The sequence below is a fragment of the Triticum aestivum genome, chromosome 6D (genome assembly GCF_018294505.1).
Source record: "Triticum aestivum cultivar Chinese Spring chromosome 6D, IWGSC CS RefSeq v2.1, whole genome shotgun sequence".
NCBI classification, from domain to species: domain Eukaryota; kingdom Viridiplantae; phylum Streptophyta; class Magnoliopsida; order Poales; family Poaceae; genus Triticum; species Triticum aestivum.
The window spans coordinates 400,597,534-400,622,765 of NC_057811.1; positions in this window are offsets into that span (position 1 = coordinate 400,597,534).

Below are 25,232 nucleotides of genomic sequence, written 5' to 3' on the forward strand. Positions count from 1 at the left end.
GCGGCGGCGACGACGGTGAGTGAGGCGGCGGCGGTTGAGGAGAGAGAGAGAGGGGGCTATATATATAGGAAGGGGGGGTCCGAAGCTTGGGGAAGGGGGCGGCCGGGGCGGCGTGGCCGGCCGGGACTCGGGCGGCGATCCCGTCTCCGGGACGGAGACGACGGGGCGGCGGGGCTGGGCCGTCGGCGCGCGGGCGCAGTTTTTTTTTAAATAAGTTCCGCGGAGAATAATACGTAGAAAAATAAATAAAAATCAGAAAAATATGAAATAAATTTTCCCCGTCTAGTTAGAAAATCTAGAATAGGGTGAACATTTTTTAAATCAAAATAAATATTTTGAAAACATGCAATATTTTTAATGCAATAAAAATTGCAAATAAAATCCAAATAAATTCCAAATAATGATTTTAGCATTTTTCCTCCAGTATTTCAATTGTTTTGGAGAAGTCATGTTTTCTCCTCTCGTTTATTTAAAATGAAATATTTTTCCGGAGAGCAAATAATTAAAACCAAAAATCCTCGTCTTATTATTTGACGAAAATCAAATATGAAAATTCGAGAAAATCCCCAACTCTCTCCGAGGGTCCTTGAGTTGCTTAGGATTTATCGAGGATTTTTCAAAATGCAATAAAACATGATATGCAATGATGATCTATGTATAACATTCCAAATTGAAAATTTGGGATGTTACAGGTATCCTATGAAGACACATTTCTCCGATTTGGGTTCGAGCTTATCAGGTTGTAGCTTTTTCACATAAGCATCACAGCCCCAAACTTTAAGAAACGACAACTTGGGTTTCTTGCCAAACCATAGTTCATATGGAGTCGTCTCAACGGATTTTGATGGTGCCCTATTTAACATGAATGCAGCCGTCTCTAAAGCATAACCCCAAAACGATAGCGGTAAATCAGTAAGAGACATCATAGATCGCACCATATCTAATAAAGTACGGTTACGACGTTCGGACACACCATTACGCTGTGGTGTTCCAGGTGGCGTAAGTTGCGAAACTATTCCGCATTGTTTCAAATGAAGACCAAACTCATAACTCAAATATTCACCTCCACGATCAAATCGTAGAAACTTAATTTTCTTGTTACGATGATTTTCCACTTCACTATGAAATTCCTTGAACTTTTCAAATGTTTCAGACTTATGTTTCATTAAGTAGATATACCCATATCTACTCAAATCATCTGTGAAGGTCAGAAAATAACGATACCCGCCGCGAGCATCAACACTCATCGGACCACATACATCAGAATGTATTATTTCCAATAAGTCTGTTGCTCACTCCATTGTTCCGGAGAACGGAGCCTTAGTCATCTTGCCCATGAGGCATGGTTCGCAAGCATCAAGTGATTCATTATCAAGTGATTCCAAAAGCCCATCAGCATGGAGTTTCTTCATGCGCTTTACACCAATATGACCTAAACGGCAGTGCCACAAATAAGTTGCACTATCATTATTAAACTTATATCTTTTGGCTTCAATACTATGAATATGTGTATCACTACTATCAAGATTCAATCAAAATAGACCACTCATCAAGGGTGCATGACCATAAAAGATATTACTCATATAAATAGAACAACAATTATTCTCTGATTTAAATGAATAACCGTCTCGCATTAAACAAGATCCAGATATAATGTTCATGCTTAATGCTGGCACCAAATAACAATTATTCAGGTCTAATACTAATCCCGAAGGTAGATGTAGAGGTAGCATGCTGACGGTGATCACATCGACTTTGGAACCATTTCCCACGCGCATCGTCATCTCTTCCTTAGCCAATCTTCGTTTAATCTGTAGCCCCTATTTTGAGTTGCAAATATGAGCAACAGAACCAGTATCAAATACCTAGGCGCTACTACGAGCATTAGTAAGGTACACATCAATAACATGTATATCAAATATATCTTTCACTTTGCCATCCTTCTTATCCGCCAAATACTTGGGGTAGTTCCGCTTCCAGTGACCAGTCCCTTTGCAGTAGAAGCACTCAGTCTCAGGCTTAGGTCCAGACTTGGGCTTCTTCACTTGAGCAGCAACTTGCTTGCCGTTCTTCTTGAAGTTCCCCTTCTTCCCTTTGCCCTTTTTCTTGAAACTAGTGGTCTTGTTAACCATCAATACTTGATGCTCCTTCTTGATTTCTACCTCCACAGCCTTTAGCATCGCGAAGAGCTCGAGAATTGTCTTATCCATCCCTTGCATATTATAGTTCATCACGAAGCTTTTGTAGCTTGGTGGCAGTGATTGAAGAACTCTGTCAATGACACTATCATAAGGAAGATTAACTCCCAGTTGAGTCAAGTGGTTGTGGTACCCAGACATTCTAAGTATATGTTCACTGACAGAACTATTCTCCTCCATCTTGCAGCTATAGAACTTATTGGAGACTTCATATCTCTCAATTCGGGCATTTGCTTGAAATATTAACTTCAACTCCTGGAACATCTCATATGCTCCATGTCGTTCAAAACATCGTTGAAGTCCCAGTTCTAAGCCGTAAAGCATGGCACACTGAACTATCGAGTAGTCATCAGCTTTGCTCTGCCAGACGTTCATAACATCTGGTGTTGCTCCTGCAGCGGGCTTTGCACCTAGCGGTGCTTCCAGGACGTAATTCTTCTGTGCAGCAATGAGGATAATCCTCAAGTTACGGACCAGTCTGTGTAGTTGTTATCATCGTCTTTCAACTTAGCTTTCTCTAGGAACGCATTAAAATTCAAAGGAACAGTAGCACGGGCCGTTTATCTACAACAATATAGACATGCAAAATACTATCTGGTACTAAGTTCATGGTAAATTAAAGTTCAATTAATCATATTACTTACGAACTCCCGCTTAGATAGACATCTCTCTAGTCATCTAAATGATCATGTGATCCATATCAACTAAACCATGTCTGATCATCACATGAGATGGAGTAATTTTCAATGGTGAACATCACTATGTTGATCATATCTACTATATGATTCACGCTCGACCTTTCGGTCTCAGTGTTCCGAGGCCGTATCTGCATATGCTAGGCTCGTCAAATTTAACCTGAGTATTCTGCGTGTGCAAAACTGGCTTGCACTCGTTGTATGTGAACGTAGAGCTTATCACACCCGATCATCACGTGGTGTCTCGGCACGACGAACTGTAGCAACGGTGCATACTCAGGGAGAACACTTATACCTTGATATTCAGTGAGAGATCATCTTATAATGTTGTCTCCGTACTAAGCAAAATAAGATGCATAAAGGATAAACATCACATGCAATCAAAATAAGTGATATGATATGGCCATCATCATCTTGTGCCTTTGATCTCCATCTCCAAAGCACCGCCATGATCACCATCGTCACCGGCTTGACACCTTGATCTCCATCGTAGCATCGTTGTCGTCTCGCCAACTATTCCTTCTACGACTATCGCTACCGCTTAGTGATAAAGTAAAGCAATTACATGGCGATTGCATTTCATACAATAAAGCGACAACCATATGGCTCCTGCCAGTTGCCGATAACTGTTACAAAACAGGATCATCTCATACAACAATTTATATCATCACGTCTTGACCATATCACATCACAACAAGCCTTGCAAAAACAAGTTAGACGTCCTCTACTTTGTTGTTGCAAGTTTTACGTGGTTGCTACAGGCTTCTAGCAAGAACCGTTCTTACCTACGCATCAAAACCACAACGATTTTTCGTTATGTGTGCTGAACCTTCAACAAGGACCGGGCGTAGTCAAACTCGATTCAACTAAAGCTGGAGAAACAGACACCCACTAGCCACCTGTGTGCGAAGCACGTCGGTAGAACCAGTCTCATGAATGCGGTCATGTAATGTCGGTCTGGGCCGCTTCATCCAACAATACCGCCGAATCAAAGTAAGACATTCCTGGTAAGAAGTATGACTATTATCGCCCCCAACTCTTCGTGTTCTAGTCGTGCATATAACATCTACACATAAACCTGGCTCGGATGCCACTGTTGGGGAACGTAGTATTTAAAAAAAATCCTACGATCACGCAAGATCTATCTAGGAGAAGCATAGCACCGAGAGGGGAGAGTGTGTCTACGTACCCTCATAGACCAAAAGCGGAAGCTTTAATAACGCGGTTGATGTAGTCGAACGTCTTCGCGATCCAACCGATCCAAGCACCGAACTTACGGCACCTTCGTGTTTAGCACACGTTCAACTCGATGACGTCCCTCGAACTCTTGATCCAGTTGAGGCCGAGGGAGAGTACCGTCAGCACGACGGCGTGGCGACGGTGATGATGAAGTTACCGGCGCAGGGCTTCACCTAAGCACTACGACGATATGACCGAGGTGTGTAACTGTGGAGGGGGGCACCGCACACGGCTAAGAGATTGTCTGTTTGTGCTATTGGGGTGCCCCTGGCCACGTATATAAAGGAGGGAGGGAGAGAGGAGGCCGGCCAGGTTGGGCGCGCCAAGGGGGAGTCCTACTTGGACTCCTAGTCCAAGTAGGATTCGCCCCCCGTTTACTTTCTTCCACTGGAGGGAAAGAGAAGGGAGAGAGAGGGGGAAGGAAAGAGGGGGGCCGGCCCCTTCCCCTAGTCCAATTCGGTTTGGGCAAGGGGAGGGCACACCCCTCTCTTGTGGCCCTTTCTCATCTCCTCCAATAAGGCCCACTAGGTCCAATACTTCTCCCGGGGGGTTCCGGTAACCTCCCGGTACTCCAAAAAAATGCCTAAATCACTCGAAACCATTCCGATGTCCAAATGCAACCTTCCAATATATGAATCTTTATGCCTCGACCATTTCGAGACTCCTCGTCATTTCTGTGATCTCATCCGGGACTCTGAACAAACTTTGGTCATCAAATCACATAACTCATAATACAAATCGTCATTGAACGTTAAGCGTGCGGACCCTACGGGTTTGAGAACTATGTAGACATGACCGAGACTTATCTCTGGTCAATAACCAATAGCGGAACCTGGATGCTCATATTGGCTCCTACATATTCTACGAAGATATTTATCGGTCAAACCGCATAACAACATACGTTGTTCCCATTGTCATCGCTATGTTACTTGCCCGAGATTCGATCGTCGGTATCATCATACCTAGTTCAATCTCGTCAGCGGCAAGTCTCTTTACTCATTCCATAATGCATCATCCCATGGCTAACTCATTAGACACATTGCTTGCAAGGCTCATAGTGATGTCCATTACAGAGAGGGCCCAGAGATACCACTTCAATACACGGAGTGACAAATCCTAATCTCGATCTATGCCAACTCAACAAACACCATCGGAGACACCTTTAGAGCATCTTTATAATCACCCTGTTACGTTGTGACATTTGATAGCACACAAGGTGTTCCTTAGGTATTCGGGAGTTGCATAATCTCATAGTCTGAGGAACATGTATAAGTCATGAAGAAAGCAATACCAAAAAAACTAAATGATCATTATGCTAAGCTAACGAATGGGTCTTGTCCATCACATCATTCTCTAATGATGTGATCCCGTTCATCAAATGACAACACATGTCTATGGCTAGGAAACTTAACCATCTTTGATTAACGAGCTAGTCAAGTAGAGGCATACTAGGGACACTTTGTTTGTCTATGTATTCACACATGTACTAAGTTTCCGGTTAATACAATTCTAGCACGAATAATAAACATTTATCATGATATAAGGAAATATAAATAACAACTTTATTATTGTCTCTAGGGCATATTTCCTTCATCACGACCATCAGTTATCAATATCTCCCATGCTAAACAAGCTAGTGGCGGTTCCCAAGCGATAAAAAGTAAAGGTTTTGACTCCATTGGGAGTTTTTGTTTGATTATTCGAGCGATTAGCTCTTTTTGTATTTTGCAGTTTGGCATAGGGCATCCCTATTACCGCCCTTTTCTCGTGCAATGGCGAGTGAATAAACACTCGACCTGAGAATAACCCGCTTAGCATGGAAGATATCGACTACCTCCTGTTGTTCCATGAACGATCCAGGCACACAAAATGGATATATATTTTTTAGAAGTTTTTAGAGGTGGCACACGCAAATTTACTTAGGACGGCAGGGTAATACCGCATATAGGTAGGTATGGTGGACTCATCTGGAAAAACTTTGGGTTCAAGGTTTTTGATGTACAAGTAGAATCCCCACTTAGTACAGGCGAAGGCTAGCAATTAGATTGAGAAGCGGACAGCTAGAGAGCAACAACAATCATGATCATGCATTATGCATAAGTAACATTGGACACTAGCATGAGTAGGATATGAACACCATGAACATAAATATCATAGAGGCTATGTTGGTTTTGATTCAACTACATGCATGAACATGTGCCAAGTCAAGCCACTCGAACATTCAGAGGAGGATACCATATCATCATACTACATCATAATCATTTTAACGCAATGTTCATATCCAAGATAAATCATTATCCACTCGCAGCTACTTATGCATGGCATGAGTAACTATAATCTCTAATTGTCATTGCAAACATGTTTAATCATAATGGGCTGAATCATGGATACTAGGTTAAACATATCTACACAAACAAAACATGTCGAGTTCATACCAGTTTCTCTCTGCCACGGCCAGTTCATCGAATGTCGTCATTATTGCCTTTCACTTGCATGATCGAACAATATGAAAATAATAATAGTGCAAGAGTGCACTAAGCTGGAATCTGCAAACATTTTATTCAACAGGAAAAGACAAGGTAAGATGTGCTATTTATTAGTTCAACCATTATTCATATGACAGCCACTCAATATTTTCATCGTGGTCTTCTCCTTGGTACAACTCGAATAAATGGAAAAGAAATTCAGAGAAACACATTGAAACATTTTTGGAGTTTTTGGTTTTCTTGAACAAGCAAATAAATGGAAAAAGCAAAAAGAGAAAAACTATTTACACGGGAAAGCTCCCAACAAGCAAAAGAAGAACAAGGAAATATTTTTGGTTTTTTTTCTTTTTAATATTACTACTAAACATGCATGGAAAGTAAACTAGCTACAACTAATTTTTTGGGGTTTTCTAAAGTTTTTCAAACACACAAGAAGGAAGCAAGAAAAATAAAGTTAAACATGGATGATACAATGAAAAAGTGTGAACACCGACAAGATGAATAAGTGAACATGAATGTAATGTCGGTGAGAAACACGTACTCCCCCAAGCTTAGGCTTTTGGCCTAACTTGGTAATCGATCAGTAGCCTGGATAGTAGTTGGGGTACTGAGGAGCGGGCATCCACTGATCCCACTGCGGAGGCTCCTCCACTGCCTTTGCAGTAGCCTGAGCGTTTCGGTAGGCGATGATGTCCGCAGGCATAATCCTATATCCGCCCCTGGCAAAAGATAGCAAATGGCTCTCCTATCCTCCCCCTCCCACCACGCTCTCCTCTCCTCCCTCCACCGCTTCCCATGGCGTCCTCTAATCTAGATCATCATGGAAAGTCTTCTGCATTGGGATTTTGCTCCTCAACTAGCCCTTGCAGATCAGGTGAGGAAAAGGTTTGGATCCACCGTTCATTTTTCTCCTTCTCGAGACTCCAATGAATTCTTTCTGGTGGTCTCCTTCTTTTCGGCATCGTTAAATCTCTCTGTGGATTCTATTAGTGGTATCAGCTCCGGGTTTCGTGTTGCTAAGCTCAATGCTCGATCATTTCGCTTCTCTGTGGCAAATAACAAGGTTGGGCATTTCATCTATCGTCTCAAGGATCGTGTCTGGCCTGATTTCGTATGCCACTTCCATCTGTTTAATGGTTGTTTCTCAAGAGCCCCTATATTGAATTCTGCTTGGCATGCTGACGAAGAACTTTTGGATATTTCTACCCGTCGGTTGGTTGCGCTTAAATCTTCTTTGAAGTTCCTTTACTGTGGCTCAGCTCTGGATGTTAACTCCAAGGAGGTTTTATGCAAATTTGGGTTATTACCTATTGATCATATGAAGTTTTCTAATGCAAATGATGCTGAAGCATCCTCCTCATCGGCATCCAGGAATTCTTCTAATCTTCAGTCTATGCGAGCTCACGATTTGGATTTGGATCATGTTCATGCTCAACCCATGCAAGCTTTTGACATTCAAAACTTTGGGTCTTACTCACCGGCAACGGCACCCACTGATCAAGCGTCACTAATTGAGCATTTCTTGCACCAGGCGGAGCTTGAGGAGCGGCAGGATTTACTTTGCATTAAATTGGGACAATTTTCTTGCCCTATATCGGTGCCTTATCGCACACTGCCACAATGCTTCCTGTCGTCGGCTTTCAAATATGCCCCCACTTGTTTCGTGGCCCGCGAGGCTCTCGGCCCGGCACAAAGCTGACCTGGCCCAGGCCCAATATTCTCACAAGGAAATTCAAGTTTTATTGCAAAATTGGGCGGCCCTGTGCTCTCGTTGTCTACAATGGGGGCACCAAAAATCTACTTGCCAAGCTAGATTAATTTGTATTAATTGCTCTGCTCCGGGACACAAATTAGCTAATTGCCCATCAAAAGGAAACAATCTTCTTGCCCATGCTAATGATGTTTCTTTGGGCAACTCTATTTCTGAGCCCGCTATCCGAGCTCCTCCCAATTTACTTGCTTCCAAGCCTAAGCCGAAGCAGACCGTCCGATGTACTATCTGTGGATTCTATGGACACATGGAGAAATCCTGTCGCATGCTGCGTTTTAGCAAAAAATGGATGTGGAGACCCAAGGCTATTCACTCGTCCACCCTCACCCCTCACGGTCCAACTTCTGCCTCGGTTTTCCCAGCACCATCGCAGCGCCCAGTCCCATCATCACACCAGACTCCACCGCCCACCTCCACCACCTTAGCCATGGCGAACTACCCCCTTAACCCAGTGCCGTTCTTGCCACCGGGCTTCGCCGTCGAACCTGGCCCTGCTGATCATCTGGTTCGCAGCGGGATAGTCGTCGGCCCGATCCCTCCGCTCAACCATGACTTCTTGCCATGGCAGAGGCCAGCGCCTACGTTCCTCTGCATCATCGCACAGCCATCCGGACCATGGTCGAGGGCCTGCTCCATGAGTCCTAGCTCTTCACCACCGAGTCCAGTGACCATCTGTTCGGGATTGGGCTCTTCGGCTTCATCGACTCGTTCATGCAGGATACTGCTGTCAACACGCCTCTGGAGCTGGAAGACGAGGATCTGCTCATCACGTTTGTGCCCCACAATGAGGCACTCAATTGCCGCACCACTCCCTTCGGCCCTGAGGTTTGGCTCATGTTCTTTGGTTTCCCCTATGACTATCAGACAGATTACTACATCATCAAGGCTTTGGGTGGATATGGATCTCTTGTTTCTTGGTATAATCCGCGGAAGGACAGACACTTTATCTTGCTGAAGGCTCGTGTTATTAGGCTCCGCCTAATTCCTAAAAGTTTTGTGGTGTGGCAACTTGGTGGAGCCAGGGATTGTTGGACTGTGCAAATCACGATCCTTCCCAGCAATGATTGGAACGACCTGCTGCCTGAAGTTCTTCTAGCTGGTGAAGAACCACCGCCACCTGACGGCAACCCCCACCCGCAGTTCGGGCCTGAACTTACCGCTGAACAGCTTTACCAGCAGCAAGTGCATAACTGGTTAGTTCAGAATGCTGCGCCAGCTGCTGGAGAGGCCAACAATGGAAATGTCCAACCTGCACAGCACAATGCAGGGTGGAGAGAGTGGCCTGCACCTCCTGCCCCACCTCTCCCTCCCATGCCGCCCCACCTTGTCAACTACCAGGCTTGGCTTGTAGCACATGGACTTACTGTCCAACATGGTGTGGTTCCTGATAACAACATCACTAACAATGCTATGGAGGCTTGGAATGATGCATTTTCCTCTTCTGATGATAGTTCTGCTGACATACCTGTTCTGCTATTAGTGCCCCTGCTGCAAACCCTCATGCTCTGAATGTTGAAGATCAGTCTGCTGTTACTGTCACAGTGGCTCTGCATAATCAGGGCCTCCACTTTGGTCTTTCTACCCAAGGCAATGATTTGATCAACCTCTTGTTAGTGGACCCCATTCCAAGGCAGCAGCTCAACTCGATGATCTTCCACGCTTTACGCCCCGCGCTTGCTACTATTGGCCCCTAGCAATCTGGTTTTGGGTTCAGAGATAATGTCACCCAGGTGTCCATCACTGTGTCTGCTGATGCCCACGGGCTCCATTATACACAACCTGCTCTGCCTTCCTCCTCAGTGGTGCTCGAAGAAATCGAGGATAGCCCTCCGTCTCAAGCTGTGGCTCGACTCCTCTGTCCCTCACACTGCCATCGAGCCTGTGTTACCACTGCAAGTTTTGGAGCCACACAACTCTAATGGTAACCTGCTGATCGGCACTGCTCCTTTACCTTCTGACGCACCCTCACCCAGGCTGGTGAGAGACAACCTCGGTCTCGCTACTGTCAATGTCACTGAGAACTCTTTAGGCCCGCTTGTGACTCGTGGTCGTCGAGCTCGTGCTCCTGCCTCGGTCTCTACTGCTGAAGTTCGCCGCAGCAACCGTTCTACCAGGTACAATGGTTTCAGGGTGCCTCCGGTGTCTGATGCTTGTCCTGCCACTTCCAGGGTTAAACCAAGAGTGATCCCCTCCATTGGCACATCTTCATCTACTAACGCTTCTAGGCATGAGTCTGAGGTGATTCCTCCAACTCCTATCAGCATCATACAAGATATTGCTGTTAACAGATGTGCTGTACCCGCTGAAGAGGTCACTGAAGCACTCCTGCTTGCTCAAGCTACCATTGCGCCAACCACGAACGCAGGCCCTCCACCACCTGAAGATCATGTGGGCGCCCCAGCTTCACCTGCTGCTTAATTATTCTGCTCTTTATGTCTCTTTTGCGTAGTTGGAATGTTCTGTGTTGGAACATTCGTGGGCTTAATTCTGAAGACAAACAGCTTGCCCTTAATAATGCCGTTCGCTCTAGTGGTTGCTCCATTGTCTGTCTGCAGGAGACGAAAAAGACTTCCTTTGATTGCATTTTATTAAGTCTTGCTGTCCTAGACAATTCGACCAGTTTGCCTTTGTTCCCTCGAATGGTGCATCCGGGGGATTAATTACCATTTGGAAAAGCTCTGTTTTCTCTGGTTTTGTGGTGTCTTCTGATTCATACGCCTTGGTGATTGATTTTATTAGCACGCAATCTACACAAAAATGGACGTTAGCTAATATTTATGGCCCTTGCTCTGGCGATGCACGTACTGATTTCACTAATTGGTTATATGCTCTTGACATCCCAAGCGATCAAGATTGGCTCTTACTTGGGGATTTTAACTATATCCGTGCCCCTGACAATCGAAACAAACCTGGGGGCTGCCCTAATGATATGTTCACCTTCAATGATATTATCCGCACGCAAAATCTCATTGAGCTCCCCATTAAAGGTCGTTCGTTCACGTGGAGCAACATGCAACAGGAACCTCTTTTGGAACAGCTCGACTGGTTTTTTACCTCGCTTCACTGGACTAATGTTTACCCTAACACTATTGTCAAACCCTTGGGTAACCCTGTTTCAGATCATGTGCCATGCTCGGTATCCATCCAAACCTCTATCCCTCAAAGCAAGATTTTCCGTTTTGAACCTTACTGGATTTTCCACCCTGGTTTTTTTATCTTGTTCAAGAGATGTGGAATAGACCTGTCCGATCCAACAATGCTGCCACCGTTCTCTGCCGTAAATTCAAAACGCTCAGACATGCCCTCAAACTTTGGAGTAAGCACATCTCCCGTCTCTCTGTGGCAATTGCTAACTGTAATAAAGCCTTAGTAGACTTGGATGAACTTGAAAATAATAGATTCCTCACCACACCGGAAATGAACTTCAGAAAGATCCTGAAAAAGCATGTGCTACGGCTACTTAACTATTAGAAGCAGTATTGGAAAAAGCGCTGCACCATTCGTTGGATCAAGTTCGGGGATGAAAATACCAAATTTTTTCAAGCAGTGGCCGCTGAATGCTACAGAAAAAAATAATATTGCCAATTTCCGAACTGAGGATGGCACGATTATGGAAGATCATCCAAGCAAAGAAGCCCTTCTGTTCCAAACTTATAAAGATCGCCTGGGTACTTCTAACCCATCTGAGATGAAATTTAATCTCCAGGAAATAATCCATCACAATGACAACCTTGATCACATGACAGACCCCTTCACTCACGCTGAGATTGATGACATTGTCAAAGAAATGCCGGCAGATCGCGCCCCGGGTCCAGATGGCTTTAGTGGGGCTTTTTAAAAAGCCTGTTGGTCTATCATCAAACATGATTTCTATGCCCTCTGTGATCAGTTTCATGCTGCTGACCTTGATCTCACAAGTATAAATGATGGCCTCATTACCCTCATTCCCAAGACAAACTCTCCGGAGACAGTTAATGATTATAGGCCGATCACATTGCTCAATTGTTGCCTCAAACTTCTCACCAAGCTCCTGCTAATCACCTTCAATGTGTCATTCTCCAGCTCATTCACAGGAATCAGTATGGATTCATCAAGGGGCGCACGATCCAAGATTGCCTCGCTTGGGCATTCCAATACATCCACCAGTGCCAAACATCCAAACGCGCAATCATTCTCTTGAAACTCGATTTCACGAAGGCCTTTGATACCATCGAGCTTGCTCCTATGCTCAATATCATGAAGCACATGGGGTTTAACGACAAGTGGCTCTCCTGGATCAAGTGCATCTTCTCCATTGGCCGTTCTTCTGTTCTCCTTAATGGTGTTCCCGGTCGACAATTCCACTGTTGTAGTGGCGTCCGGCAAGGTGACCCTCTATCGCCTCTAATATTTGTCCTTGCCGCCGATCTCCTACAAGATGCCATTAATGAGGCGTTCAGACAAGGCCGAATCCATCTACCATTTTCGTGCGCTGGGCAGACAGATTATCCAGTTATCCAGTACGCCAACTATACGATCTTAGTCTTACCTGCCTGTCCTCAGCAGGCTGCCACTGTCAAAGGGATTCTGACGGATTACGCGTCGTCCATCGGTTTGAAAATCAACTTCCATAAGTCTACTCTTGTGCCGAACAACACACCTCCTGACGTGGCTGCTGATCTGGCGCGTGTTTTCGGTTGTTCACATAGCTCGGCCTACCTCTTGGCACGTCTAAACCAACGATTCTGGATCTTATGCCGCTGGTTTGCTCTGCTGAACGGCGCCTCACTTTGACGATAGCCATGATGTCCTATGGAGGCAAAATTTCTTGGCTCAACGCCACGGTCACTTCCCTCCTCATATATGCCATGTGTACATTGAAATTCCCTCCAAAATTGATTGAGATGCTTGACAGGATAAGAAGAAGATGTCTATGGACTAAAAAGACTGAACAAGGTGACAGGTGCAGCTCTTTGGCTGCGTGGGAGATGGTTTGCAAGCCCAAGAAACACGATGGTCTTGGGGTGATCAACATTAAGCTCCAGAACGAGGCGCTCCTTTTGAAATTCTTACACAAATTCTATAACTAGATGGACGTCCCCTGGGTAAGCCTCCTTTGAGACAACTACTATACGGACAAAATCCCACACGCAGCTGAACCCCTGGGCTCCTTCTGGTAGCATGATATACTCAAACTCATGCCCGTGTATAGGGGATTCTCACGTGTTCGGATAGTTATTGGCTCGACGGCCCTTTTTTTGGAAAGACCTATGGAATGATAATGTGCTTGAGATCACCCACCCCCGTGCCTTCTCCTTTGCCACCAAAGAAGACATGTCAGTTGAAGATTTGTTGGGCAGCACGACACTGGATGAAACCTTTCATCTGCCCTTGTCTCCACAAGCGCTGGATGAAGTCCACGATCTCCAGGAAATATCCATGCACTTGCAACCCTCCACCTCCCGGAATGATGTTTGGTCGTATGCGTGGGGGAAAACTGACTTCAAGGCATCAGCTTATTATAAGTTCTGCTTTAGAGAGGCTGATACACATCCTACCTTCTCGCACTTGTGGAAATCACATTGCATTATGCGTATCAAAGTCTTCGGGTGGCTTCTCATTCATGATCGACTAAACACTAGGAATATGCTGAAAAGAAGGCATTTCAACATTGGCGATGATCACACGTGCCTGCTTTGTGGGTTGCAAGTTGAGGAGACGGTTGATCACATGATCTTCTCGTGTTCGGTTAGTCAAGCCTGTTGGAGCAAACTTGGCGTTGTTTGGCCGTTATATTCATGCAGACTACAACTCCTCCATGGGATGCACCAAACCTGGGATGGAGACCGTTATTCTTCTTTGATATATTTTTGACCGCTGCTTGGAGCTTATGGAAAGAAAGGAACAATAAACACTTCAGAGGCACCATACCCAGTATTGACACCTGGCTCAATAGGTTCATCCAAGACTTTAGCTTGCTGCAGCATAGAACCAAAGAGGCCCTTAGTGCCTCCATTGCCTCATTTGTACACTCTTTAGCCTAGCTTTTTTACTCTCTTTTTGCTTGCTCACCCCCACACTAGGGGGTAGAGGTTGGCAACCCCCCCATTTGTACATGAGCTGTAACTATGTAACACCCCCATATATATATATATGAAAAAACAGTAGGAGCCTCTCCTACTGTCTAGTTCTTTAAAAGAAACCGGATCAAACAAAGCAGGAGAAGGCAGTGGAATAATATCACGAGTTTCAATGCTAAAAACCAGGTTATAAGGAATAGGAATGTCAGGAGATTTATCATCAGTAAAATGGTGGTGATCCATGGCAGCACGGTCTAGGTAAACCTTGGTCAGAGGGTAATCATGAGGGCGTATCTCGACCTCGAAGTGAGCCACCAAACGAGTAGCATAAATCCCACAATGAATTTTACCCTTGGATTTATTAAGGTGGAAGCGACGAGCCACAATAGCTCCCAAGTTATAAGTGTTGTTGCCCTCTAATACACGATGCAAAACAACAAGGTCTGGTGAGCTGAGCACACCCACCTTCTCCCTAGCAAGCAAGCATTTTGCAATGAAAAGAGCAAAGTAATGAACAGCAGGATAATGCAAGGCAGTGGCAGTGATAACTGACACCCCTCTCTCATCTCCCAATGTCAAAGTACGATAAAAAGCCTCAAACTCAGTCGGCCTAGGCTCGGCTAAGCTCCCATGTAACATCCCAAAATTCTAAATTTTGGAATGTTATATTAAAAATATAGTTTTGATTGATTGTTTGATTGTGGTGTGGTTGTTGTGTGAAATTGAGTGAAATTTGAAACTTTTTGAAAGTTAAATGAGAGGGAATAAAATGACTTTCCCAAAATTTTCACCTTGCTTTCTGATCTCCATGAATTCAAATTCTTTTCAAATAGAAAACCCTAGAGAGAAGATGACATGACTTCTTCCATTTAAATAAATGAAAAGGGTTTTGAAAAGATTTGAATTCCATTTGGAACTATTTCAAATTCAGAAACTTTAAGCAACTCAATGATTTTCATGAGAGAAGATAAAATGACTTCTTCAAACCATATGAAATATGAGTTGGAAGTTTCAAAGAATCAATTTCAAAATCCCTTTGAAATTATTTTTAAATTTGGAGTAATTTGGGTTTTATTCAAATTATTTTTCTCCAAAAATAAGATATACGGAAAATAGGGAAAAATGATTCCCTACATTAGAAAATTGGAGAAATATGGTTTTGAAATCATTTTGGTATTTTTAAAATATTTTTATTGGGTTTTAAATAAACCAGTAGCACTGTTTGCTTTATTTAAAATTTTGCGGATTTTATTTGACGCTATAAAAATGTTCTTGTTGTAGAAAATATTTTTCTGAAAATTTTGATATATTATATGCCTATATAATATTTTTAGTTCTTTTGTTTTTATTATTTTTTTGTCTGTCTGTGTTTTTTTAAAGACTTCCTCCGCAGACTGGGCCGACCCAGCCAACCAGGCCAGGCCACGGCCCAGCCAGCACCCGCACGCCCCGCTTGCCTCCGACTCCGAGCGGAGTCCCGCCCGAGCACGTCGGCCGCCACCGTGCCGACTCCGGACTCCGGCGCCGACCCGTCCCCTCCTCCAAGCCACGCCCTCCCCCTTCGCCTTTAAAAGGCGAGGACGTTGCCCCTCTCCTCCTCCCGAGCCGCGCCGCCGCCCGCGTGTAGCGCCGCCACCGCCGCATAGCCACCGTTCGCCGTCGCCACTCATCGCTTGCCGCCGCCGAGCTGTTGCGCCGCCGTCGCTGCCCATCCCGCGCCGCTCGCCGCCTTCCGCAGCCGCACGGCAGAGCTGCCGCCGCCGCCGATCCGCCGCTCGCCTACGCCGCCCCGCGCTGAGTCTATTGCCGAAGCCGCCCTCGTCGCCGGAGTTGCCACAGCTGCCGGAAACCACCGCCGCCGTCGTCGAACCGCCGGTTTTCCCGGACCGGTATAAACCGACCACCCGACCCAGTTTTTTCGGTTTTTTTCTAATCGGTTTATTTAGTTAGGTTAGTTTAATTAGTGGACGTTCGTCTGTTAGTATTCGGTAGAGAACAGTTTTCATTCATTAGCCTCTGTTAGCGAACGTTCATTCGTTAGATTTTTCTTTTTCTGTTTTAATTTCGGCCAGGGACCTAGATGCAGTTAGTTTTCTTATAGTTTAGCCCCTGATCTTCAAACGATCACAACTTTTTAACCGTTTATCCAAATTCAACGAAACCAACGCCCACTTCTTAGTTATGATCCCCTCTGTCCAGATAACACACTTAAACATATTTTTGAAATTTTAAAATTTGGTTTTAAACAGATTTGAATTCAAACTTCTTTCGTTCATAACTCGAGTTTTATAACTCCGATTTAATTGATTCTTTTTGCTAATTGAAGCTCTTGACCTAAACTTTCTGATAATGCCAAATCCACCCAATTTTGGTACTGTTAGAAATTGTTTTCTATTGCAAGAGTTATTTGCCTGTTTTCGAAGTTTTTCGAGATCTTTTCTTCGATTCTTTTGCATGAGTGCTTATGTATGCAATTGCTTGCTCATGATAGATTGAACGGAGTGTGACGAGTAGAACTATCAGGAGTTGTGAGTGCGAATCATCTTCATCAACAGTACAAGACAAGTTCACACTTTGATCATACTTTTCATACCCAGTTTTTATGCATTAGTTTTACCCTCAAACATTGCATGAGTAGGATTTGATAACATGAGGGTATTGGGAAGTAGTTGATGAGGTAGGAACCTATTGTATTGCATTCAAACCCAGGGTATTATTGCGTTATGCTTGCACTACTTTGCTATGCTCGTAGACGTGGATTGGTATGTGAGATTTCATGGAAGATGTGAGAGTTATATTAACTAAGAGAAACTTAAGGTGGCTACTTTAATACACATCTGGGTGGATTGGTTGGGGCACCCTGGGGATACCAGTGGCTTGCCCGGACACCTGGGGAATCCAGTGTTGTTCAAGGAGATCCCGGGGTACCCGTGTGATCATCCTATGGTGCGCCACCCAGGCTCAAAGGGATCATAAGATTACTCATGCTAGAAACTTCCGTGTGCAGCCACATGCCATTATGGGCTCTGGCATAGTTGAGTAAGTTGTGGGAAACCTTTCCATGATGGGCTAGCAGATGTAGGGGATTGTAGGTGTACCGGCCTATCTATCGGTTAAGGGGACCTCTTCGGAAAGACTGTGTCTCGGTCATCCGTTTCTCAAATATCATGTAGTGCGAGAAATCCAACGGAGGAGATCGAGTCTTGTGGGGAAAAGTGCGCAAACCTCTGCAGAGTGTACAAACTAATCATGATTAGCCGTGTCCCCGATTATGGACATGTTGAGTATCTGGTACTTGAATTATTGATTTGATCTCATCACATTACTTAATTAATTTGTTGGGTTATTTATGTTAATTTGGGATTGAGTTGGGGTTACCTTCTCAATAATTTCAACAAACTTTGTAGTTAAATAAAATATATTTCCTTTGTTGTAGGAAAAAAATTAGCTTTATGCAAAAACTAAACCTAGAGCCTCCACCAGCCAAACATGCATGTAGTGATAGCCATTATTCAACATTTCTCTACAGTGTGAAATTGCCAGTACATTCAATGTACTGACCTACATGGCTGCAACGTCTCATGTTGCAGGAATCTTACGACGAGTAAGTGATACGTTAGGGTAACGATTTATACACTCAACTTTGCCGTTGGTGTTGATGGGAATCCACAACCTTGTTGTTACTTCCGCTATGGATTGAGGTAATAGTATTTACGTTACTTTATACATGTGATTTACATCTATTATAAATCCTCGAGTATTGTGTGTGTCAGCATACCGATCCAAGCATGACACTAAAGCATAGAGACTTGACCGTCTGAGGTTGGGTCGCTACATCCCATCAGAAGGGATCATGCATATGTCACGAAATTCAGTAAGTGGTATCTGATGTTTTTCAGCATATAAATCAAAGCTCACTTCAGGAGGGTTATTCCTAGGAAAGAAAGTAAAGCTTTAAACAAAGATGTTTGTGAGGATTTGGTGCTGTTCACACTCATCTGCGATAAAGTCGGTGAGGCCGGCATTGGCAGCATATTGTGCGAACTCCTGAAGGATTCCAGCCTCTTCCAGGAATGCGGTGTGCGACCATTCACACGGTCGTACCTCCGCCAACTTCCGAGGATGGAGATCACTATCAGATGACTCCCCAATAACACCTTTGGAGTTCTTCTTAGAGCCAAACTTCCTAAAGATATCCATGGTTTTCCTATGAACAAAATTCTGAAACTTATTAGCCCACAAAAAAATTTCAACAAAACTTCACAAAAATGATACCAACTACTCATAGGGATACATAGAGGCCATAGCAAGCATTAAAACTACTTAGAACACTAAGAATTCAACATGCAAGCACATCTACAGCAGCACCAAGAGTAGCTAATTATTCAAAATATAAACCACTAAAACAAAAACTAATTGGACAAACGGTGGAGTCACATACCAAGCAACAATCCCCTGAAATAGTTTCGAAAACGGAGCTTCAAGCAAAGAGATCGAAATCCGCGGGTTTGAGAGCAAGAACATGGGAGAGAGAGCAATGGAGATTTTTTCTGGAGGTAAGTGATGATGTGGTATGAAGAGATAAGTGAGGGGGGCCACGTGGGGACCACAACCCACTAGGGCGCGCCTGGGGGTCCTGGCGCGCCCAGGTGGGTTGTGCCCACCTGGTGCACCTTCCTCTGATATTATTTGCAGCAAAAATTCATAAATATTCAGAAAAAATCATATTAAATTTTCAGGGCATTCTGAGAACTTTTATTTTTGGGTCATTTTTGTATTGCATGGGAAATTCAGAAAATAGACAGAACATGGCATTTTATTTTATTTAACTAATAAAAACAGAAAATAAAAAGTAGGGACAGAAGGTAGTGCTTACTAAATTCATCAACTTCATACCGCTCAAAAATGAGCCATTAATAAGGTTGATCAAGTCTTATTAACAACCACTTTCGATTAGCATGAAACCGAAGAACTTTCGTAAATCACCAATTTACCTCAATGGGGATATGAATGTCCCCAACAATAAGCATTTCATATTTCTTTTTGACAGGGGGTAAAGGTATTTGAAAACTTCCAATAGTGATTGTCGGAGATTTTTCAATAACATTAATACCATTCACTTGGAATTGTTTCTTCGGAAAGTGCACCGTATGCTCATTACCATTGATATGAAAAGTGACCTTTCTTTTATTGCAATTAATAACAGCCCCTGCAGTATTCAAGAAGGGTGTACCAAGGATAATTGACATGTTGTCATCCTCGGGCATCTCAAGTATAACAAAGTCAGTCAAAATAGTAACATTAGCAACAACAACGGGCACATCCTTAGAGATACCAATAGGTATGGCAGTTGATTTATCAGCCATTTGCAAAGATATTTCAGTAGGTGTGAGTTTATTCAAATCAAGTCTTTTATATAAAGAGAAAGGCATAACACTAACACCAACTCCTAAATCACACAAAACAGTTTTCACATAATTCTTTTTTATAGAGCAAGGTATAGTTGGTATTCCCGGATCTCCAAGTTTTTTAGGTACTCCATCTTTAAAAGTATAATTAGCAAGCATAGTGGAGATTTCAGCTTCTGGTATTTTTCTCTTATTAGTGATGATGTCTTTCATATACTTTGCATAAGGAGGCATTTTCAAGATATCAGTCAAGCGAGTACGCAAAAAGACTGGCCTCAGCATTTCAGCAAAGCGTTCAAATTCTTCATCATCATTCTTTTTAGTTGACTTGGGTGGAAAAGGCATAGGTTTTTGAACCCACGGTTCTCTTTCTTTACCGTGTTTTCTAGCAATGAAGTCTCTTTTGTCATACCTTTTATTCTTAGGTTGTGGGTTATCAAGATCAACAGGTGGTTCTATCTCAACATCATTGTCTGGTTCTTTATTATTTGGTTGAGAGTCTTCGTGAACATTAGCATTATCTTTTTCATTATCACTAGGTGAGTGTTCATTACTAGACTGGGTTTTAGCATCAGAGATAGAAACTTAATTATCATTATCAGGAGGTTTTTCTATTTCATGTTCACTAGAAGCATGTGAAGTCCTATCATTTTTGTTTTTGTTTTTCTTTCCAAAAGGACTAGGTGCACTAGTGTTAGCTCTTTGTGAATCTTGTTCAATTCTTTTTGGGTGTCCCTCAGGATAAAGTGGTTCCTGAGTCATTTTACCTCCTCTAGTTGCAACTCTAACAACAAAGTCATGCATATTATTATTCATTTCATCAAGTAATTCTCTTTGAGATTTAGCAACTTGTTCTAACTGAGTTTGAACCATAGAAGCATGCTTTCCAACACCTCTAACATCATTTGATATTCTAAATAACAAGTAACCCAAGCGAGCAATCATATCAAAATTATATTTCAATTGTTTCATAACATTTGCATTGAAGTGATCTTGTTTTCTAATATAGTTTTCAAACTCATAAAGGCATTGACTAGGATGCATATTGTGAGGATTTTCATCATCATTGAACTTCATAAGAGAATTTACCTCTACCACCTTAGGAGGTGGTGGTGTATTAAGCCCATGTATTTCTTCAACGGGAGGTAAAATTTTAACATCCTCAGCTTTAATACCTTTTTCCTTCATAGATTTCTTTGCCTCTTGCATATCTTCGGGACTGAGATATAATATACCCCTCTTCTTCGGAGTGGGTTTAGGCGGTGATTCAGGAAGAGTCCAATCATCATAATTTTTCAATATGTTATTCAATAATTCCTTAGCTTGTCCAACGGTTCGTTCCCTGAAAACACAACCAGCACAACTATCTAGGAAGTCCCTAGAAGCATCGGTTAGTCCACTATAGAAGATATCAAGTATTTCATTTTTCTTAAGAGGATGATCAGGCAAAGCATTAAGTAACTGGCAAAGCCTCCCCCAAGCTTGTGGGAGACTCTCTTCTTTAATTTGAGCAAAGTTGAATATTTCCTATAAGGCAGCTTGTTTCTTATGAGCAGGAAAATATTTTTCAGAGAAGTAATAAATCATATCCTGGGGACTACACACACAACTAGGAGCAAGAGTATTGTACCAAGCTTTAGCATCACCCTTTAATGAGAAGGGGAATACTTTGAGAATAAAGTAATAGCGAGTTTTCTCATCATGAGTAAAAAGGGTGGCTATATCATTCAACTTAGTAAGATGTGCCACAACAGTTTCAGTTTCATAACCATGGAAAGGATCAGATTCAACCAAAGTAATTAACTCTAGGTCGACAGAGAATTCATAATCCTTATCATCAATAAAGATAGGTGAAGTAGCAAACTTAGGATCACATTTCATTCTAGCATTCAGAGATTTTTCTTTATACTTGCATAATAATTTCTCTAGATCATCTCTATCCCTACAAGCAGGAATATCTCTAGTTGTCTCCTCACTCATAACATAACCTTCCGGTACCTTAGGCAATTCATATCTAGGGGGGCTAGTTCTAGGAGGTGTTTCTGGAGTTTCAGTTTCAAGCTCATCATCAGATTCAACAACATCATGTTGTATAACTCTAGCAATTTGTTTATCAAGAAATTCACCAAGTGGCACATCATCATTAAGCAAGGTACTAGCATCATCATAAGCATTATCCATAGCAGAAGTAGCATCATCAATAACTTGCGACATATCAGAATTAATAGCATGTGGTGGTGTTGCAAGTTTAGTTATAATAGAAGGTGAATCTAAAGCAAAACTGGATGGCAGTTCCTTACCCCCTTCATCTTTGAGGGAAATATCTTAGTATTAGCATCCTTCAGATTCTTCATAGTGATAATATGATAATAATCCCAAGTGACTCACCAAATATAACTATGCTCCCCGGCAACGGCGCCAGAAAAAGGTCTTGATAACCCACAAGTATAGGGGATCGCAATAGTTTTTGAGGGTAGAGTATTCAACCCAAATTTATAGATTCGACACAAGGGGAGCCAAAGAATATTTGAAGTTATTAGCAGCTGAGTTGTCAATTCAACCACACCTGGAGATTAATTATCTGCAGCAAAGTGATCAGTAGCAAAGTAGTATGATAGTTTTGATAATGGTAGCAGCATTAACGGTAACGGTAACAGTGATAGCAATAGTTTTGTAGCAAGTGTAAAGTGATGATAGCAGTAGTAACTTAACAAGAACAATATAAGATAAATTCGTAGGCATTGGATCGGTGACTTGTTGGATGATATTCACCATGAGACAGTTATAACCTAGGGCGATATGACACTAGCTCCAGTTCGTCAATATAATGTAGGCATGTATTCCGTAAATAGTCATATGTGCTTATGGAAAGAACTTGCATGGCATCTTTTGTCCTACCCTCCCGTGGCAGCGGGGTCCATATTAGAAACTAAGGGATATAAAGGCCTCCTTTTAATAGAGAACCGGAACAAAGCATTAACACATAGTGAATACATGAACTCCTCAAACCATGGTCATCACCGGGAGTGGTCCCGATTATTGTCACTCCGGGGATGCCGGATCATAACATGTAGTAGGTGACTATAACTTGCAAGATCGGATCTAGAACATGGATATAATGGTGATAACATAAACGGTTCAGATCTGAAATCATGGCACTCGGGCCCAAAGTGACAAGCATGAAGCATGGCAAAGTCATAGCAACATCAATCTTAGAACATAGTGGATACTAGGGATCAAGCCCTAACAAAACTAACTCGATTACATGATGAATCTCATCCAACTCCTCACCGACCAGCGAGGCTACGAAGGAATTACTCACTGCCGGTGGAGAGCATCATGGAATTGGTGATGGAAAAGGGTTGGTGATGACGAAGAACGAAGATCCCCCTCTCCGGAGCCCCAAACGGACTCCAGATCTTGCCTGCCGATGAAGAACAGGAGGTGACGACAGCTCCGTCTCGTGGATCGCGATAATTCTTTCTCCCTGAAATAGGATTTTATAGCGTCGGTTTCAGGGTCTGCGGGGCCACCTGGTGGGTTGTGCTCACCCAGGTGCCCCCTTCGGTAGGTCTTGGCTCTAGAAATTCTTATATATTATATAAAAATTCCTCACAAAGTTTCGTTCCATTTCGAGAACTTTTATTTCTACACAAAAACAACACCATGGTAGTTCTGCAGAAAGCAGCATCAGTCTGGGGTTAGTTTCATTCAGATCATGCAAATTAGAGTCCAAAACAAGAGGAAAAGCGTTAGGAAAAGTAGATACGTTGGAGACGTATCACACATAAATATCCCATTGTCACCACAGATAAGCAAATGCAAGGCATACATCAAGTGTTCTCAAATCCTTAAAGACTCAAGATAACTTTAAAGGGAAAACTCAATCCATTACAAGAAGATAGAGGGGGAGAAACATCATAGGATCCAACTATAATAGCAAAGCTCGTGGTACATCAAGATCATGCCAAATCAAGAACACGAGAGAGAGAGATCAAACACATAGCTACTGGTACATACCCCTAGCCCCGAGGGCGAACTACTCCCTCCTCATCATGGAGAGCACCTGGATGATGAAAATGGCCTCCGGTGATGATTTCCCACTCCGGCAGGGTGCCGGAACAGGGTCCCGATTGGTTTTTAGTGGCTACAGAGGCTTGTGGCAGTGGAACTCCCAATCTAGGTTTATTTCTGGGGTTTTTGGTATTCATAGGAATTATTGGCATCGAGAACAAGTCAGGGGGGTCCACGAGCAGCCCACAAGGTCGGAGGGCGCGCCCGGGGGGTAGGGCGCACCCTCCACCCTTGTGGAGGCCTCGTGGCTCTTCTAGCCCATCTCTTTTGCTTCAGGGGCTTCTTCTGGTCCATAAAAAATCACTGTAAATTTTTAGGTCAATTGGACTTCGTTTGATATTCCTTTTCTGCAAAACACAAAACAAGGAAAAAACAGAAACATGCACTGGGCTCTAGGTTAATAGGTTAGTCCCAAAAATCATATAATAGAGCATATAAAACATCCAAGATAGATAATATAATAGCATGGAACAACCAAAAATTATAGATACGTTGGAGACGTATCAAGGCGCGCCCAGGTGGGTTGTGCCCACCTCGGTGGCCTCCCGCACCCCCTCTTTGCCCTATAAAATCCCAAATATTACAAAAACCCTCGGGGTTAACCTATATCACAAGTTCCACCGCCGCAGGCCTCTATAGCCACCAAAAACCAATTTAGACCCCGTTCCGACACTCTGCACGACCCTCGGGGTTAACTTTGGAGTGATTCTTCATTGCACGTTGAGGGATTGTTATATGAGCCAATTATATTAACATTGTTGAGAGATTGCACTAGAGAAAGTACGGACCTTAGGCCTCATTTTCAAGCATTGCAATACCGTTTTTGTGCCCGTTTACTATTTGCTACCTTGTTGTTTTCATTTATTCAAATTATAAAATATATTTCTACCATCCATATTACACTTTTATCACCATCTCTGCGCTGAACTAGTGCACCTATACAATTTGCCATTGTATTACGTGTGTTGGGGACACAAGAGATTTCTTATATTTGGTTGCAGGGTCGTTTGAGAGAGACCATCTTCATTCTACACCTCCCACGGATTGATAAACCTTAGGTCATCCACTTGAGGGAAAATTGCTACTGTCCTACAAAACTCTACGCTTGGAAGCCCAACACATGTCTACAAGAATAAAGTTGCGTAGTAGACATCAAGCCATTTTCTGGCGCCATTACTGGGGAGGTGAGTGCATGAAGGTATATCTTTAGATCTTGCAATTGAATCTTTTAGTTTCTTGTTTTATCACTAGTTTGGTTTATAAAAGGAAACTACATAAAAAATGGAATTGAGGTTGCATCAT